The following is an 18,373-nucleotide window of genomic DNA, read 5'->3' as shown; positions in this document are numbered from 1 at the left end:
ATGAAAACGCAGAGCCACAATGAAGTACGCTCTCAGGAGGAGGAGTTACTTGGTGGTAGTCATGTGACTGTCTACATTTGTCCAAAGTGTGCACCAAAAAAAGTAAATTATTTTTATGTAAATTATATTTCAGTAAACCTGACTTTAAGAAAACATGTACCGAGGTTGAAAGAGAACTAATGGAAAAGCCAGAGGTGGGGATTTTAGTCCCTTGGCTTCAGCTTTTATCATGTACAGTGGGGATAGAAATCTCTATTTAATCAAAGAAGTGACTTCCCTCCCTGAGAGCTCACTTTATAGTGGCTCTGCATTTTCATCTCTGTATCATCTCTATCTCCACAGCAACATCCTACAAGGTGGTAAATAGTAGTACTTCACAGGTGCTGGAAAGAGCCTCAGAGTGGTTCCATAGGTTCCCACGGGGCCGCCAGCCAAGTTCTGTGCATCTGACTCCAAAGCCCACACGCTCCACCTTAACCATGCTTCCTCTTTCTTCAGGATGCCACCGGCTGGGGACAGGTTGAGGTTCCTGTCCAGAGAAGCCACCCACAGATAAGAACTCACTCAGGGCCCTTCCCTGGCCTCTGCCTCCACATTGGTCAAGTGGGGAGACTGCCCTCTAAGTTCTCATCCACTTTTGCACCCAATTAAAAAGACTATGTTTATAATTGATTGTTACATCAAATTAGTTGAACTAATAGACAAGGTGGGTCAATTATAAAAAGTAAAATCATACCCCAAAGAATTGAAAGCGGGGACACAAGCAGACACGTGTACACCCGTGTTCCTAGTAGCATTATTCCCAATGGCCAGAGGGTGGAGACAAGCCAGTGTCCAGTGATAGATGAATGTGTAATCAATGAAATGGAATATTATTCAACCTTTAAAAGGAAGACAATTCTGGCACATGCTACAAAATGGATGAACCCTGAGAGAATTATACGAAGTTAACTAACCAGTCACGAAAGGACAAATGCTGTATGATCCATTGATATGAGGTCCCTAGAGCAGACAAATTCATAGCCAGAAAGGAGAATGGTGGTTCCCAGGGATTGGGGAGAGGGGTGCATGGGGAGGTAGTGTTTAATGGGCACAGAGTTTCAGTTTTGCAAGATGAAAAGGTAATGGAGCTGGATAGTGCTGATGATTGTACAACATCATGAATGTATTCAGTGCCACTGAACTATACATTTTAAAATGGCTATGATGGTGAATTTTATGTTATGTTATTTATAGATTGTGGTATGTACTACAATTGTAAATTTATAAATAAAATTGATAGATAAATAGATAAAAGATAAAGGAAGAGGAAATAACTCATCGTGTTTAATGACCACGGTAAAATCAACAATAGTAGCATTTACTGAGTGCTAGCTCCACACTGGGTCCCCTGCCGAGGGCTTTGCCTGCCTAACCTGATTTAATTCTCCCAAAAGCCCATGGCCCAGGAACTGTCATGAGCCCACACACTCCCAGCCCCAGGTGGAGATGAGATGGAGGCACGGTGCGTTTACACAGCATCCCTGGGCACGCTCACGCAGCTGGTGTTCTCAGGAGTGAGAATTCCCTTCTGGGCCAAAGCTTCAGTAAACATTTGCCACACAATGGCATTGTGTTGGAGGGATTATGAAAAGCCAATTACAGAAGCTCTGTGTTCCACACCTGGGTTAGTTCCGGGCAGGGAGGAACACCATTGTAAACAAAGGGACACAGATGAGACCCAGCGACAAGATCAGAGAAATTAAGAGATAGAAGTAGCTTGGAGGACACAAGGCCCTGAAAATTTGCAGAAGCTGGACAAGAGCATTGGAGCTGCTGCAGGATGTGGTAAAGGGCCCCCAAAGCACAGTGTATATAACGTACAAAGCAAAGGAGGGACGTGTAGGTGAGGGGACTCGGGTCAATGGAATGACAGCCCCCAGGCTTTCCTGTGGGCCCCTGGGGAAAGAGCTGATCTAAGACCCAGTGCTCTGAGGCTCCCTTTGGGATGCTTCGCCTGCTGATGGCCAGCCTTGGGGTGGTGTTTGGAGGTGAACCTTCAGCCTAAAACCTTCCCTCCTGGAGAAACTGTTCTGAAAGCAGTGGTTCTAAAACTTCAGCATGCATCAGCATCACCTGAAGAGATTGTTAAAACCAAATTTCTGGACCCCAGCCCCAGAGTTTACAATTCAGTAAGTCTGGGGTGGGTCCCAGAAATTTGTATCTCTAAAGAGTTCCCAGGAGGTGCAGAGGCAGCTGGTTCTGGGACCACACCTAGAGGACCACCACCTGAGGAGTAGCCTTGGAGAGGGACTTTGGAAGCAGAAGAATCCTATCATCTAGATTTTACCTAGCATTACTGCAAGCCCTGATCACCCCTCACCCTCAGCCCAGACAGTGGACCAAGAGGATGAAAACAAAAAGCGCAATGTGAGAGGCTAAAGTGTCTCAGGCGAAGCTGGAGTTTAGCCTTGCTGGGGGTTTAGTGTGTGGCAGGCCAGCTGCACACTTGCACTGTTCAGCCTGCATGATGACTCCATGACATGGATATTAGGGATACCATTTTCAGATGAGGAAACTGAGGCTGGGAGCAGGAGCCTGCAGCTCACTGAGGTCCAGATCTGTCTGCCTCCAAAACCTCTCCACCACTCTCCCTCTGAGGTTGTCTAGCTCCTCCAAAACAGGAGGCCCTCCTCTCCCAACTCTCCACTGTGGGGAAAGTCCTTGCCCACGTCAGTGATGTATTAACTGACAGCAGGAGCCCTGGTGTGTACGCGTGTGTGGTGTGAAGGGGATAGGAGGGACACTGGATGTTACAATAGGTCCCTGTGCCTCTGCCCCTGCTAGCTCCAAAGTCCCCATGCTTCAAGCCCCAACACTGAAAGCTCTGAACACTGAGTGTGTGATCTCCTTCTCTGCCTGCTGTCTCAGAGTAGCTATGACCAGGCCCCACCCTCTTCCCCACGGTCACCCTGAGAGCCCTGTCTACAGACATTCTGCTCCCTCCACCTCCCACTTCCCTCTCCTCACCTCCCAGACCTCACCTGCCCCTGGGGCAAAAACCAGGTGAGCCGTGGCTGTCTGTGGAGGAGGAAATGGAGACGTGGCAGGGGCTGTGAGCCCGGCAGCATGTGCTTTCTGGGGCCGCACGGGCCTGCTGGGTCTATAGCACATTTCATGAGAGACCTCTAATCTCCCTTCAGAGTTGCCATGGACTGACTTCCAACTCACAGCAACCCTTCCCTGAGTCTCCAGTCGGCTCTGAATATTTCAAACCTGCCAGCCGCCTGAATTGTGTGAACCAGTACCTTAAAATAAATCTCTCTCTGCCTACACACATGCACACATCCTATTGTTCTGTTTCTCTGGAGAGCCTCGGCGGATACAGCATGGCTGTCCCGGATAAAGCCTCCCCCACCAGACCTATCCACATTTCCCATCAGCGTTTATGGAACCAGTACCACTTGGCATGCACAGTGTTAAATTTTGCCTTCTTAGAAGCATGAGGCAAAGCAGGAGCCATATCTGGGGTTGTGGATAAACCCCACACCTTCAACTCATCTCCCCCACTGAGAACAGATTGAGCAAAGACCGAGTATGATAGAGTTGACAGACGGCCCCCGAGAGAAAGAGGTCTTCAGTGTCTCGCCAGAAGTGGGGTGAAGGCCTCTTGCCCCTCGCTGCTCCCCTGAGAGGCCACTGCTGCTCAGAAAGAGTGTTTCATGGAAATCTTGATCTGATCTGCACAGGCGAGGCCCTCCTGCTAGAAAGCTGGGACAGGACTGTCACAGGAGCTTTGTCACTGCCACAGCCACAAGCCTCCAGCCCTGGCACCCTTGGGGGCAGGAGAGTGACACCAGAGTGCTTCAAATGTGCAGGAGATTGGTGTGATGTCCCAGGCTAGAAGACAGACATCGTGGGCAGGCAAAATTGGAATCCAGCGTCAAGTCCTGTGTTCCGGCTCCTGCTCCTCATGCCGTGAGCTGTGGAATCTCAGAAGTGACTCTCCACAGTGCCAATCCTCCTCTGAAAAATGTGCTGAGGGAGACACCACGAGATGGCCTGTCGAGAAGCAGGTCACAGGAGGGGCTCTGTAATGGACAGCATATCCCCTCCTCAGAGGCCGTCTCAGAGCCGGGGCACAGGACTGTAGCAGAACAAATGTGCGTGGGGCCATGGAGGACAGGAGCACCCGTGGGGATGGAAGGGTTGCTCAGAGAAGGCCAGGCAGGAAGCAAGTTGGAGGCAGGCATGCAGCAAACAGGCCAAGGTGACCTGGGGACCATGGGACATGATGCCACCAGGAGTCATGAGGGACCAGGAAAGGGAGGTCAGCACGGTTAGACCTGGCGTTCTGGGTAATGGGGAGACCCTGGAAGTACTAAGCAGGAAAATGGCCCGGGAAACACTATTCTAGAAAGGTTGTCCTGGCTGGCAGTAAACCAAGCCTGGAACAGGAAAGAGAAGAAGAAAGAACAGCCAGGAGGTACAGGGCCGTGATCACTCTGATTAGAGAGATTGCCTTGGAAACGGAAGTAAGGCGGGACCTTATTGGAGATAACTCACCAAGATGTGCCTCTGACTCCAAAGAGTCACACGTGCATCTTTGCCAGATGCACACCTGCACATCAGATGCCCGGTGAGCTTGAAAACAGAGCAGCCATCGCCCACTCAAGCCACTCACCAGACCACCTGGGAGGCCGTGTTCCCCAACATTGTGACTTACTGCTGGGTGGGCGCCACGTGTAAGTGTTGGCTACAAGGTCTAAGGTGATTACAACACGTCCCCAGGTGAGGCCAGGGGCCAGGAAGACATGGGAGGCTGAGACCGCCAGAGCTCTGTGATGCCCAGAGATGTGGGTGGCTCATAGAATATCACAAAGCAGGTCAGGAAGGGAGCTGGGAGCCCCTGCTAGGTCTCTACTGCTTCATGGCAGGGCCTGCTGTCCAGAGCCCTGACACTAGCTCCTAGGTTACCTGTGAACTGGGTGAGACCTGAGTGTTCCAGGCCCACCCTCAAGTAGCTCCATGCATCTAGGAGTGGGCCTGTTAGCCTGGGCAGTGTGACAGCCTCTGGCCTTGACTTATTGGTAAGCACCACCACCTCCCTGAACCTAGTCCCTCTGGCCAGGCTGGCCCCTCCTGAGTTCCAAGGCCAGGCCAACCCAGAGCAGCATCACACAGATCAGATTCAAATCCCAGCTCCACCTCTTTCTAACCTGTAACCTTAGCAACTTAGGCTCCCTCAACCTCAATGTCTCCAGCTGTAAAATGGGAACAATATCGTCCTTGCAACACTGCAGAAAGAATTAAGCAAGCCAACATATGTGAGAGGGTGTCCAGTACCCATTAGATGCCCACCGAGTGCCCACTGCAAGGCCTTTTCTGTATTCTGCACCTTGCTGCCTCGAAATCCTTAAAATCTGCACTTCCCCAGAGAGCCTGAGCCCCACATGGCCTTTGTAAGTGTGCTCTGGGGCCTCCATTCATCTTTGGGGTTCAGCCCCGAGGTCTGAGTCAGCTGCCCCAGTCTCAGCCTAGACACTTCTTTTTGCCTTCATCACCTCCCCCTGGGCCAGCCGCTGAGTGTGTCCAATATCGGGTCTCCTCAACAAGGAGCTGGTTTGTTAGACGTCAGGACAGGGCCTTAGAGACGTGGGCCTGAGCATGGCCAGACAGGGCTGCATATGAGGATTTGGCCACAGTGAGGACGCAATGTGGAGACACAAGCAGGAGGGCTGCCTCCAAGACCAAGCCTGTGTTAGGGGATGCCACATCAGGGCCAGGTGGAGTCAGAGGCAGCCATGTAGACAGCAGGTGGGAGAGCAAGGAGTGGGCCACTCAGGAGGTTCCTTGTGGGCCCTGTGTGGCCAGCTCCTCCTCAAGGGAGTGCCAGGAGCAGGCACAACTGCTGGACTCATGGATAACTCCAGCAATCACCTCAGTGCTGCTCTAGGCATCACCAGTTAATGAGTGTCCCCACTTCTTACCTGGGCCAAGGGCTGAGTGTGCCTGCAGGCAGAGAATGGTAAGTCCCAGGGCCCTCCACCTGCTTCAAAGGACTCATGAGGAGATGGAGGCAATGCAGGTGTTTTCCAGAAGTTCAGGGGATCCCCTGAAGACTAAAATGGAGACTCCCATTGGAAGGAACTAGGCAGGTCAGCAAAGCTTCCTTGGCTCTCAAAACTTCCTTTTTTTCTGATTCCAGTCCACACTGGGCTCCTGGCCAGCACACACCTCTATGGTTTTTGCAACAACGGAATACAGGAACTCACAGTGTCCTGCGGAAGGGGCTGGTTCTGCATCTCGGTATGTGTACCTACTTCCACATTGCCAAAAATGGCCAGGGAGCAGTTCCCCTGGCTGGCCCCTACCATTTGGCTATGGTTGAGCTATCATGATGGGGACAAAGACCTGAGCTGGAGCCAGCACAGGTTACAAGAAGCCCCAGCCCCTGTGGAAAGGTGGTGAACCTCTCTATCCTGGGAGCCAATCGGGGCTTGGTGTCCACTGAAATGTAAGAAAATATTCCCTTAGGTAAGAACGGCCATGGAAGAGTGACCATCTACTAACAGAGACATCAACGTTCTCTATGCTTAGAAAACCAATAAGGTAGGCATTACTATTCCCACTGTACAGATGGGTAAAGCGAGACTCAGAAAACAAGAAATTTATCTGAAATCAAAGAGCTGACAAGCATCAGAATCAAGGTCAAACCCAGGTCCCCTTTTCCAGCACTCAAGGCTGGCTTCAGGCAGTGGTCAGTAGTGGTGGAATATGCCATGGGGGTACCTCAGGTACTAGCTGAAGCCTGCAGTGTTGCAGGAAGTCCCTGGCTGGACTTGCATAGTTGTTGCTGACCCCCAGCCATAGGAGATCCAAGCCAGACCCGCTGTCTGCCCACAGCTACACAACAAGCTGGGAGGCCCAAAACAAGACTCTGTGATTGCACTCTTGCCCCAGAGAAAAGCAGATCCCTGGGAGCCTCGAGGATAAGGGTTCATTAGCCTTGGACAACATGGACACTCCTTGGCCAGCATTCCCTCCACAGATACCAGCACACTCAGTGTCAGTCAGTTGTCCACCAGGCAAAGCCACTGCTCTACTTGGTGTGTTCTGTGTAGTGGGTCTCTGGATTATTAAACATGCAAGGAGCAGGATCGCCCTCTGTCCACACCCTGGACTTCAAAGATCAGGGAGAGCAGGGGGCCAGCAAGGAAGCAGATGCAGTGGGACAGTCATTGGGCAGGGTGCTGGTGACTATGGGGCAAGAGGAGGCTTGTGGCCCAGCCTGGAAAGGGTGGAGAAGTCTGGGAGAGCTTCTTAGAACATATGGCACTGGTGGTGGACACTGAAGAGTAAAGACGGACCCTGGCAGTAAGTGGACAGGCACTCCAGACAGCCTGAGTGAGTGTCTGGCAAATTGCACAGGTGTCCAAGAAAAAGCAGGGACAGGGGCTCAGGGGTTGAGTGAGTGCATGGTGAGAGGGCCCTGCAGAGAGCCCAGAACGGCAGGCCGATGGACATGGACATGGTGCTGTCTCACGGAACAGTCCTGGGAGTGACTGTGGGGCTCTCAGAAGAGAGTGACAGGAGCACCTGGCAGCTGCCTGTCACTGGTGATTCTGCCACCAGGAGCTCACAGCCTGCTAGGAGAGGAGACAGGGAAAGGGATGCTCTAATACATGGGAGTGGAGGAGGCTAGGGGGTGGTGGAAGAGGTGTCACAGAAGCAGTGGCTTTGGAGAGGGAGTCTGAGGGAGGTAGAAAGAAGCTATGAAACAGGCAGGTTAGAGAGAAGAGGAAGGAGAAACAAAGCCACAGGACAGGCCGGGCTTAACTAGACCTGACTTTGTTCAACTGGGAGGGATGTGAGCAGGAACAGGGCAGAAAGCTTGGGCAGGGACTCCATTAAGAATGTCTCCAGACTCTGAGCAACCCCCATCCGATTCCTCACCCTCCAAACTCCCAGAGAAGGAAAATCACAGGGGAATTTTGCAGGATCGTTTATACCTCACGTGCTAAGGCAAGAAAGATTTTGACACATTTCCAGATGGCTTGGTTTGCTCACACAATCATCCCATTTAGCTTATTAAATTTCAAGAATGATTTGGTCAGAATAAGCACACAAAAATCACAAGTGAAGCTTTGAAACATATCTGGAAGTATGCATGCCTGGCTCCTCGGGAATTAAAGATCTCTTAGTTCTCTGGAATCATCAAAGCACAAAAAAGTGAGGGCACAAACCACCTACGTCACAGGTAGAGTGACTCATTTTCTTGGGTTCCCTGTCCTCTCTTGTGCCAGGCCAATCTGGACCCAGAAAACTCTTGCTTTTAGGTTAGAGAGAAAAAGAGACACTATCAGGTGCAGCTTGGCTCCTGATGCTTTTCACCTAAGAGAAGAGAAAGGAAATATACTGCTAGCCACTGGAAGTAGGGGCTTCAAGCTCCAAGCTGAGTCTCTTTGCTTTTAGGTGACTCAGTTTCCCCACCTGTAACATGAAGCATTTAGAGTAGATGCTCCTTAAGGATCTGTCTGCCAGTGAAGTTCTGCTGTTCAAATTCGCCCAGGTTCACAATCTTGATTTCTCCTCTGAGAGCTGAATATTTGTTTAACCAGAATGAGTCTCCCACAAGCTGGCAGACCTCTTAATGTGCCAGGAATAATTTTCTTAATTATTCTATGTGCTGAGGAGGTGGGAGGATGGCATCTGAATAGAACAGAAAGGGCTCAAGGGACCTAAGAATGCCACTTGCGTGGGTGACACAGGTCCTCTGGGTGTGCCTTCTATGAGGCTGGTAGCCCAAGGTGGGCCCGGCACTAACCCCTCTGCTTGCTCATCACCATGATAACGCTCCACCTCCAGGCTCCCCTCCGCCTCCAACCCACTCCACACTGTCAGACTTTACAGCACAATTCCAGATGTCCCTCCCCTGAGCAAACGTCCTCCACAGCTCCCATGTTCTCTGGGAACCTTCCTAAGCTTGTGGCCCTGATGATAGGACCCAACCCCCTCCTTGCCTAATTTCTCCCTGCACCCCCAGTGGGGTTAAGCTGAATCCACTGATCACTCACAACCTAACCCCTCTGGTTGGAAAGCTCCTCCTTCAGCATCACAGTCCAAATCTGCCACCTTCCAGACACAGTTCTTGGCTTCCCCCCTCAACACAAGAAGCAACCCTGCCCCTCTCCACTTCCAAATTGCTCCTACTATCAGGCCATCCTGCCATTAGAAGGCAGCCATCACCAGCAGGCAACAGCCCTTTCCAGTTTTCAAGGCTGCATCAAGATATGATCTCAGTAATTACAGCAGGACAGTGAGGCACACGGTGGGCAGCAGGGCTTTGATCGTTCCATGTACAGGAGAAAAGGGAAGCTTGGCAGTAAAAGCCCTTGGCTGGCACAGTCAGGCAGGCCACACAAAGGTTGGCCTGCATTAATTCCCAAATCAATCATTTTCCCCAGTGCCTACTGCCTATAACAACTGTGGCTCCCCTCTCGTTCCTCCTTATGTCATCGTTATTCATGAATACTCTCTCTTTCTCACTCTTGTATTTCCTCAATTCAAAGTCTTTATCGATTATAAAATGCCACAGTCATTTAATTAAAGCACTTTGGGAGGGAAAATCATCACATTAAATACACACTTCAAAAGTGAGATGATTCAGACACTTGCAATTTTGTGAGGAAGGAAGTATTTTGTGGAACAAAGGCAGTCTTCCATGGGGGTGATTGTGAGGGTCTCACCCACTTACAGAGGTGTAGACTCACCTGGGGGCACTGCCCCTCCCTTCTGTCCCTGTCACTCCAATAGAGTTAAGGTGTCCTGGCCCACAGGTCCACAGGTGTGTGAGGCTAAAAGGAAATACAAGAATCTGTGATCTGACAGCAGGGCAGTGCCCTGGGCTTTTCCCCTTTTGAACATCTGGGCATTTGCCACCCTGATCCACCTGGCTCTTCAATCGCCCTTCACACCCCTCGAAGGCTGAGACCATGTGGAGCTGCTGTGCATACACTGGATGTGCAGGCTTGGTTCTTGGGTGGGCTTAGGAGCCTGTGCCCTGTGACTCACACTCTTCATCCTGGGCTTCGTCACCCTTTTAATTGCTACCCTCCTTCCTCTCCTAAAGAACAGGCATTCTCAGGGCAGAAATACTGGGGACAAACAGCTGCAGGGGTGCTCGACCCTGCCTCTGTTATAGCATCTGCCACCCTGAAGCCTTCTGCATGCAGGGACACTCTACCTGGATTCTGTCCACAGTTGCTCGGTGGGTTCCTGGCAGCGTGTTGCAACATTGCTAATTGCTCACATGTTTTAGCCAACCTCCACACAGTTTCTTTATGTGTACATGCATTTATCTTTGACTACATTTCTCTTTCTAGTTTGTGCTTATCCTTTTAAAAGCCGACATTAGAACGCTACTGAGAAATGTTCTTATTATTACATGGAAAACACAAAAATCAACAAACATTTCTCTTTATGCCTACTAATTTTCACATCCAAGTGATGGCAGCAGCAGGCAGTCTGGTACAGCCACTGCCATCATGCAGTGATGGCCACTGCAGGGAGAGCAAGGGGAGGAGGCAGACAGCCCCCCAACTCCAGCAGCCCACTACCCTGGGGGCTGCCATGATGGAGCCAGGCGGGTTGCCAGCCGGCCAGCAGGGGAGCAGCATGATGGGACAGCATGGTCAGGCAGAGAAGGGTGCCAGTGTGGAGCTAGGGCCAGGCTTTGGGGCCAGGGTGGAAAGTGGGAGTGGTGCCCGCTTCGGAGACCCAGCCAGTGGTACAGCCATGGCACCCACCCCGCCAAGGGTGCTGGGCTCCTGGGCCTTGGGGGGAAGCTCTCCATGGGCCACCCAGGGCAGTATCTCAGAGTCTGCCATCCTAAGTCAGAGTGACCACCTAGCCTGCCACTTCCCACATCCAGCCCAGGCCCTTGATTAGCTCTGCCCCAGTGGCTCCTGACAGCCTTGGCAACAGGGGGAGCTCCTGGTGATGTTGCCCTTGTCCCATATTCTGGCCTGGACCCAGTGAGGATCAGGAGCCTCTGCCTTAGGCTATGATGAGGGGAAGGGGTTGAGGGCCACTTGCACTGGCCTTCAGATGTCCTTTGGCATGAACAGCTAGGGCACCATGGAAGGCAGCAGAGGGCAGACAGGCTCCTGGGTGGAGGGTGGCGGGTCCCCAGTAAGGTCCCACCTTCAAACCAGGGAGGGCCTAAAGGCTGGGGGCTGGGTTACCAGACCCAGGAACCAGAGTGGGGACTTGTGTTGCCTTTTTCAGGCTGCTCATGTCCATACATGGCCCAACTGGCTCTCATTTCCTCCCATCTGAGGTCCATAAAAACCCTGGATTCAGCCAGAGCAGAGCAGAGGATGGGGAGACGACTGGATGACCAGCTTCAGGGAGGAGCTCCTCTCTGCTGAGAGCTGGGAAGATTATAGGAGGACCAGCTACAGAGAGGAGCTACCTTCTCCAGGGCCTCCTCTCTGCTGAGAGCTGCGGACATAGGGACAACCAGCTGCAGAAAAGAGATACCCTCTCTGCTGACAGCTGAGCACTCATCAGGACAACCTGCCTATAAAGAGAAGCTACCCACTGCGGGTCTCCCCTTAGCTGTTCTAACACTTAATAAAGCTCCTCTTCATCTTGCTCGCCCTCCACATGTCTGCATCCCTCATTCTTCCTGGATGCAGGACAAGAACTCAGGCAAAGGTGCCACTGGCCACATAGGTTTCTGGCCAGAAAAAGCAACACCCCAAACATCCCATACCACAAGTATATTTTGCTTGTAATTAATGTGAAAATGATTTAGTTGCATTAATCATCCATCATATCATAAACATGTTCTACATTGCCCTTTTCCTTAAAGTATCAGACCTAGTGACCATGGAGCATCCTCTCAATGGATCACCCATAATTGACTCTCCCTCTGTAACAACTGGACGCTCAGATTGTCTCCACTGCTGTCATGGGCAATGCTGAGGGGAAGGAGCCCTGCTGCAATGAATTTGTTTCCTATGAATTCTCAAAAGAAGAATTAATCATTCAGCCAAAAGGGAGGAACCACTGTCATACTCCTGCCAAATATTCACTATTCCTCTCTAGAAGTGTAGCTTCTTCAGCCCTTTAGTGGTAGTCTGGTCTAATGCAAGTGCACAGGCTTTAAAATCAGGTGGAACTAGGGTCAAATCCCAACTCAGCCACTCACTATTCGAGGGCAAAGAACCTTATGTCTCTGAGCCTCCATTTTCTCATCTGTAAAATGGGAATAATGAAACTTGTCTCATCTTGAGGATTGAGTTTAAAGTACAAGTGCCTGGTTTATTTAGGTACTAAATCCATTATTCTTAGCTTGTATATTTTCTTTCTTCTTGGAATTATTTGGTTCAAGTGGCTTTTCACTTCTCCTACTTCTCATCCATCTTGAACTGTGTTCCTGTGAAAGCCTCTGGCCAAAGAACAAGAAGTATCATTCCTCTAAAGCCTACTGTCCAACAGAAGTATTAGAAATAGAAAGCCAGGCACAAATTCCAGCCACATGTGTAATTTCAAATTTTCTGGTAGACACATTTTTAAAATAAAAATAAATAGATTAAATTAATGTTTAAAGTATATTTCATTTAACCCAATATATCCAAAATATTTTCACTATGTAATCAATATTTTTAGGTACTGAGGCATTTTATAAATTTTGTTGGTAGTTTGTAATATCTTTGAAATCTAGTGTGTATTTCATACTTACAGTGCATCTCAATTCACATCAGCTACATTTCAAGTATGGCTAGTGGCTTCTGTATTGGATAACAAAGGTCTAGACTTTGATATTTAAGCTTTTAAAGAGTGCAGATACCTCAAAGGGGATTGACAGCCAAGGGTTTAGGAGATATCATCTATCTGCATTTTGATGGTTTATAGCACTTGGAGGGAGATTACAAATGCAAGCCCCTAATTGTAAATAAAATGGGTAGCAACTCTAAGGGGTGGCTCTAGGAACTCTGAGAATTTCATTTTCCTTACCCTCCTACACAAGATATCTTCCTTCTTTCTCCCAGTTGGTCAAGTTGCCTTGCTTGTCTACCATGAAGGTCACTGGGGTAGGGGTGGAGAGTGCAAAGACTTCCTTTCTTCACATATTGTCTAACAGGCAATTCTACCTTTATATGACCAAACTCATATTTCTGATCACCATCACCTTCCAAATCTGCTTCTACTGCCCTCAAGCCAGCTCAGTAGGCAACAATCTCATTCGTCCTGCTGCTCTCGAGTCATCTTTAGCTTCTCTCTTTCTTCCATCCTCTATACCCTAAATGTCATCAAATCCTACCCTCAAAAAATTATCTAGAATCTAACCACTCTGACCACCTCTCATTATCTCAACTATTATCACTCTGGGCCAAGCCACCACCACCTCTAGCCTGGGTTATTGCAAAAGCCTCTGAACTGGTAGTCTTGCTTCTTCCTTTGGTCTCCTACAATCTTCACACAACACCCAAAAAGATTCTTGTTAAACAAGAATCAGTCCAAACAGCAAGAGTCCAAAAATGTATTTTAATGACAATTGACACAACATAAAAATATAAACCACTTAGGGATATATCTAGTCGAAATATGCACTACTGCTATAAAGAAAATAATAACATTGTATTTAAATACTTTAGAGAAGATCTAAATAAATGGAGAGACAGACCACATTCATGAATTGGGAAAGTCATTTTCATAAAGATATCACTTCTTTCCAAATTATATTACCATTCAAATCTGAATATAGTTTTTTTTTTTCTGTTGAAAGCCAATTCTGAAATTTATATGAAGGAGTAAAATACCAAGATTTTCAAGACAGAAAGGAAGAAGAAAAGAATGGGGAGGCTCTTTCTAGATATCGAAATTTATTATAAACCTGTGGTTAACAATATTGTCTAGTATTGGCAAAGGGTTAAACAAATTGGCAGAATAGAGAACCAGGAAAGACCCCCATGCACATGACGACTCAACTCACAACAGAGCTACCATGGATCGGTGAATAAAGAATGGCCTATAAGGCCGGGTGTGGTGGCTCACGCCTGTAATCCCAGCACTTTCGGAGGCCAAGGTGGGTGGATCACCCAAGGTCAGGAATTCAAGACCAGCCTGACTAACACAGAGAAACCCCATCTCTACTTAAAAATCCAAAAATTAGCCAGGTACGGTGGTGCACACCAGTAGTCCCAGCTACTGGGGAGGCTGAGGCAGAAGAATGGCTTGAACCCAAGAGGTGGAGGCTGCAGTGAGCCAAGATCATACCACTGCACTCCAGCCTGGGTGACAGAACAAGGGTGGCGGGTATTGGTAATCTCAGCTACTAGGGAGGCTGAGGCAGGAGAATTGCTTGAACCTGGGAGGTAAAGGTTGCAGTGAGCTGAGATCATGCCATTGTACTCCAGCCTCGGTGACAGAGCAAGACTCTATCTCAAAAAAAAAAAAAAAAAGGAAAGAAAAAAAAATGGCCTGTTAAATAAATGGTGCCAAGACTCTTGGTTATCCATATGGGAAAAGCAAAATAAAATGAGGTTTCTTCCCACCTCATGCCATACAGAAAAGCCATTTCCAGGCAGACTAGAGACTTAAGTGTAAAAAGTAATATTATAAAAATTGAAAAAATATGAGAATAATTTTACAACCTTACAGTGGAGAATTTCTTAGATAACACAGAACAAGTATAAATCATAAAGCGACAGATGGATAAACTTGTTTGAAACTAAGAAATTCAGTCATTAATAAAAACCACAGGAATATAAGGAGACAAGGCACCAACCAATGGAAAATATTTGTTATATATATAAATGATAAAAAGTAGTATCCAGAACATGTATTGAATTATGGCAAATCAATAGGATAAAAGACAGGTAACCCCATGAGAAATGGACAAAAAATGTGAACAGGAAAAGGGACCCCAAATGGCCACTAAACACTAAACATATGAAAAAGATGCCCAACCTTAGTAATTTGGGCAATGCAAATTAAAAGCATGCTAAGATAGCTTTTCATTTCTACCAGATTGGCAGAAATACAGTACCTGACAATACCAAATGTTGGTGAAGATGTGGAGCAACAGAAACTTTGGTGCATTGCTGAGGGTTGGGTAAAATGAGCAAAAACTTTGGAAAACAATGTGGTGACAGCCAGTAAGGCTGAAAATATGTATAACCTATGACCCACCAATTCTATTTCTAGAGTATATACCCTAGAGAAATTCTTGCACACACGCCCAAAGATGCATGTACAAAAATAGTTCTAGCAGCACTGCTTATAATAGAAAAAAAAATAAACTCTTGAAATATCTCAAGTGCCCATCAGTAGCATCTCAGATAAATATATTGAGGTATATTCATCTAATAGAATACTATACTGCAGAAAACATGAATTATTTACAGGTACATGCAACAATATGAAGGAATTTCAGAAACATACTTTTGAACCAATTAGGCAAATTTTAAAAGAATATTTAATTCCATGTTTATGGAGTTCAACAGCTTGCAATCATACATATATAGCAATTTAAATAGGGGATGTAAAACTAGAAAAAAAAGCAAAGGAACGATAAACCCAAAATTCTGGACAGTTGCTGCTTCTGAAAAGGGAGGGAGAAGGATGGGTATGAAGAGGACTTCGAAGATGATGCTCAGCTTTAAAAAATCTAAGGTATCAGCACACAGGGTTTATGCTACTTTTATTACTTTTATCTTATTATGGTCTTTCTAAATTTTCTTTTCTTTTCTTTCTTTCTTTTTTTTTTTTTTTTTTTTTTTTAGAGATGGAGTTTCATCATGTTGTCCAGACTGGTCTCAAACTCCTGACCTCAGGTGATCTGCCCCTGTTAACCTCCCAAAGTGCTGGGATTACAGGCGTGAGCCACTGTGCCTGGCTGAACTTTTCTTTTCTTTCAACACTGAAAATCTTCCCAAGTTCATGGAAGAATAGCCCAGGTGCTCAGGATGGAGAGACAGGAAGGGCCTCCCTAACCTGACCCTGTTCCCTACCTCGCTGGCCAGAGCCCCAGACATGCCCCTTACCCCACTCTACCACACCAACCTCCACCAGGTCTCCGCCTTCAGACCCTTGTCAAGAATACTTCTCAGAAACCCACAGGGCTCGGCCTCCCTCAAACAGGTCCCCTCTCAGAAGACTAGAGCCATCCCCACCCTCCCAAGACCCCCACCCTACCTGCCACTCTCCCACAGGCTGAGCACCACAGACCCCTGTCCGCTTTGACCAGAGCCTGGCAGGGTGTCGCTTCTCAACACCTATATGTTAAATAACTAAATGAATGACTATACACAAACTCATATTAAAATTAGTGTGCTCCGTGGAAAGAGTAATACATAGCGTCCTTAGTTATCAAATCAGCTCCTCCCTCACTTTAGATAGGTTGGGACAAAGGATCGGTTTAGTGTTTTAGAAGTTTCATTTCAGAGGAAATGAAGAATCAGTCCTTACTGAGCAGGTGGCCCTGCTTAGGCAGAAAATGCCGGCGTTTCAACGGTTTGCTGTAACAATTCAGATGAGGGAAGTGAGCCCAGGGAGGCACCTACTTACCAGAATCCAGTGAGTAATGGCAGGGCCAGGACAGACCAGCTCCCTCTGAGGCTCGTTGGAAATGGCCCTCCGGCTCTGCACTCCTCAGAGACCTATGCGGGGTCTTGGAGGGCGAGTCTTACTGTCGGCCTACTCTCTCCGCCCCCTTGACAACCAGGAAAGCCCGTGTCAGCCCTTCCCAGGAACCCTTTCATAGCAGGACCCCAAGAAAAGACTTGACCTGACGTCGGAGGTCAAGGAGTGCTGCTGGAGCTCAGCCTGACTCCCAAACCTCAGCGGTGACACACGCTTCGGTAGACCCAGGCCCTGGAATGGCCCTGACCACATGGGCCGCCCACACCACACACACTTCCTGCTCCCCAGCTCACCTCCTCTCCCACATCCACAAACCCGAACCAGGCACTGGGTCACATGTGCCCCCATACTCAGCCTCCCAGGAGGCAGCCAGTAGGCCCCACGCTGACAGGCGGGGCCCACATGCCCACCTCTAGGCTAGCCTGGCTTGGCCAAGAGCAAGGTGGCCTACCTAGAGGGGTGGCCGTCAGCGCCTGCAGATATCAGATGGCATGGAACCCCTCATCCCCAGCCGCAGCCCCTCAGGCTCGGGGGAAGAGGACCCGGCCCCGCATCGTCAATCTTCAGCGCCGTTTCACTCTGAATCACTCGCGCTGGGTCTCTGCTCATTTCCTGGAGAAAGCAGAAGTGGAGAGCAGGCAGATGCGTGACTCTGCCCGCTCTCCAGCCGACCACGGAGCTGCTGGAGTTCTGGCGGGTGACTTGGGTTCTGCAGCAAGGCCCCTTGGGTCTGTGCACTCTCCGTGGTCAACCGGTGCTGGGTGGGGCCAAAGACAAAATGGAAAGTACAGCTCGGCCCTAGAAGAGTAGGTCTGGATTCTGTGTTCCCTCTTCACTAGCCATGTGACCACTGGTGCACATCTCTCCTCTCTGGGCCTCTGGCAAAATGAGAACAATGATCGTGTTAGATGAATCTAATCAGAGGCGCGTTTCAAGCGCACCCCTGGACATGGCATGGGTTCGACAGCCCTCGCCCCACAAAGCTCAGGGTTGCCCACTTGAATTTCTTCCTCCCCTATCCTCAGATCGAACTTGAACCACCAATCAGGACCAACCAGTGTTGGTCCTCCTGCGGCCAACACTGAGGCAAGGATGAGACCACATCTAAAATCATAGAATGGAAGTCTCTGAAACTCAGACTCCAAATTCTCATTCCTCTGAGTATATTAACTAGGCTGAATTATCCATGTCACCTATCCATAACGGCATCTGCACAGGATGAACAAGCATGTCCTTTCACACACAATCCTGCTTGTGCTCTGTAAAAGGAGAATTTTGCCACAGAGCAAGGGCACTTGTTAGCGCTAATGCCTGATCCTTGACCCTCAGTGCAGCTCATCGTCTGTCTCTAGCTCACAAAACCAGTGGACCATGCATGACTGACTGAGAGGCAGCAGCAACATCACTTGTTATGAGATGGAGTAAGGCTCCAAGATTGGTTTAAAGCGGAAAATAACATTTGTCATAAAACCTCACCCTCCACCAATGCAAACTTGTCAGTAGACAGCAGCCAAAATAGTAGATCTGTCCAGCTGCACTCCAGCCTGGGTGACAAGGCCGAAACTCTGTCTCAAAAAAAAAAAAAAAAAGAAAAGAAAAAGAGAAATTGAAAGGATACATGCAGTGCCAGCCAGGGGAAAGAGAAAACCTTAGAGAATTTGCAGTGAAGTGTTTGTTGTATATGATGAAAATACCTCCCTCATTGTCACCAATGAAATCATAAAATCTACAACAAGAT

The 18,373-nt window shown here is 48.6% G+C and overlaps 1 protein-coding gene across 25 annotated transcripts in view; it reads right to left on the bottom strand.

The window, feature by feature from the left end:
• Window positions 1-17,390, bottom strand: part of WDFY4 (WDFY family member 4) — a 297,261-nt gene extending 279,871 nt beyond the window's left edge. For 5 of the 25 annotated variants that reach the window (XM_021943265.2, XM_021943266.2, XM_021943268.2 and 2 more), the window contains exon 1: window positions 16,561-17,074. The gene's annotated coding sequence lies outside the window, so the exon portion shown is untranslated. The other 20 variants (XR_004177002.1, XR_004177003.1, XM_031652350.1 and 17 more) reach the window with 8 other exon arrangements.
• Window positions 17,391-18,373: the final 983 nt, after the last annotated feature.

Source organism: Papio anubis, chromosome 11 (genome assembly GCF_008728515.1).
Source record: "Papio anubis isolate 15944 chromosome 11, Panubis1.0, whole genome shotgun sequence".
NCBI lineage: Eukaryota > Metazoa > Chordata > Mammalia > Primates > Cercopithecidae > Papio > Papio anubis.
This window is presented reverse-complemented; position numbering and strand designations above follow the sequence as displayed.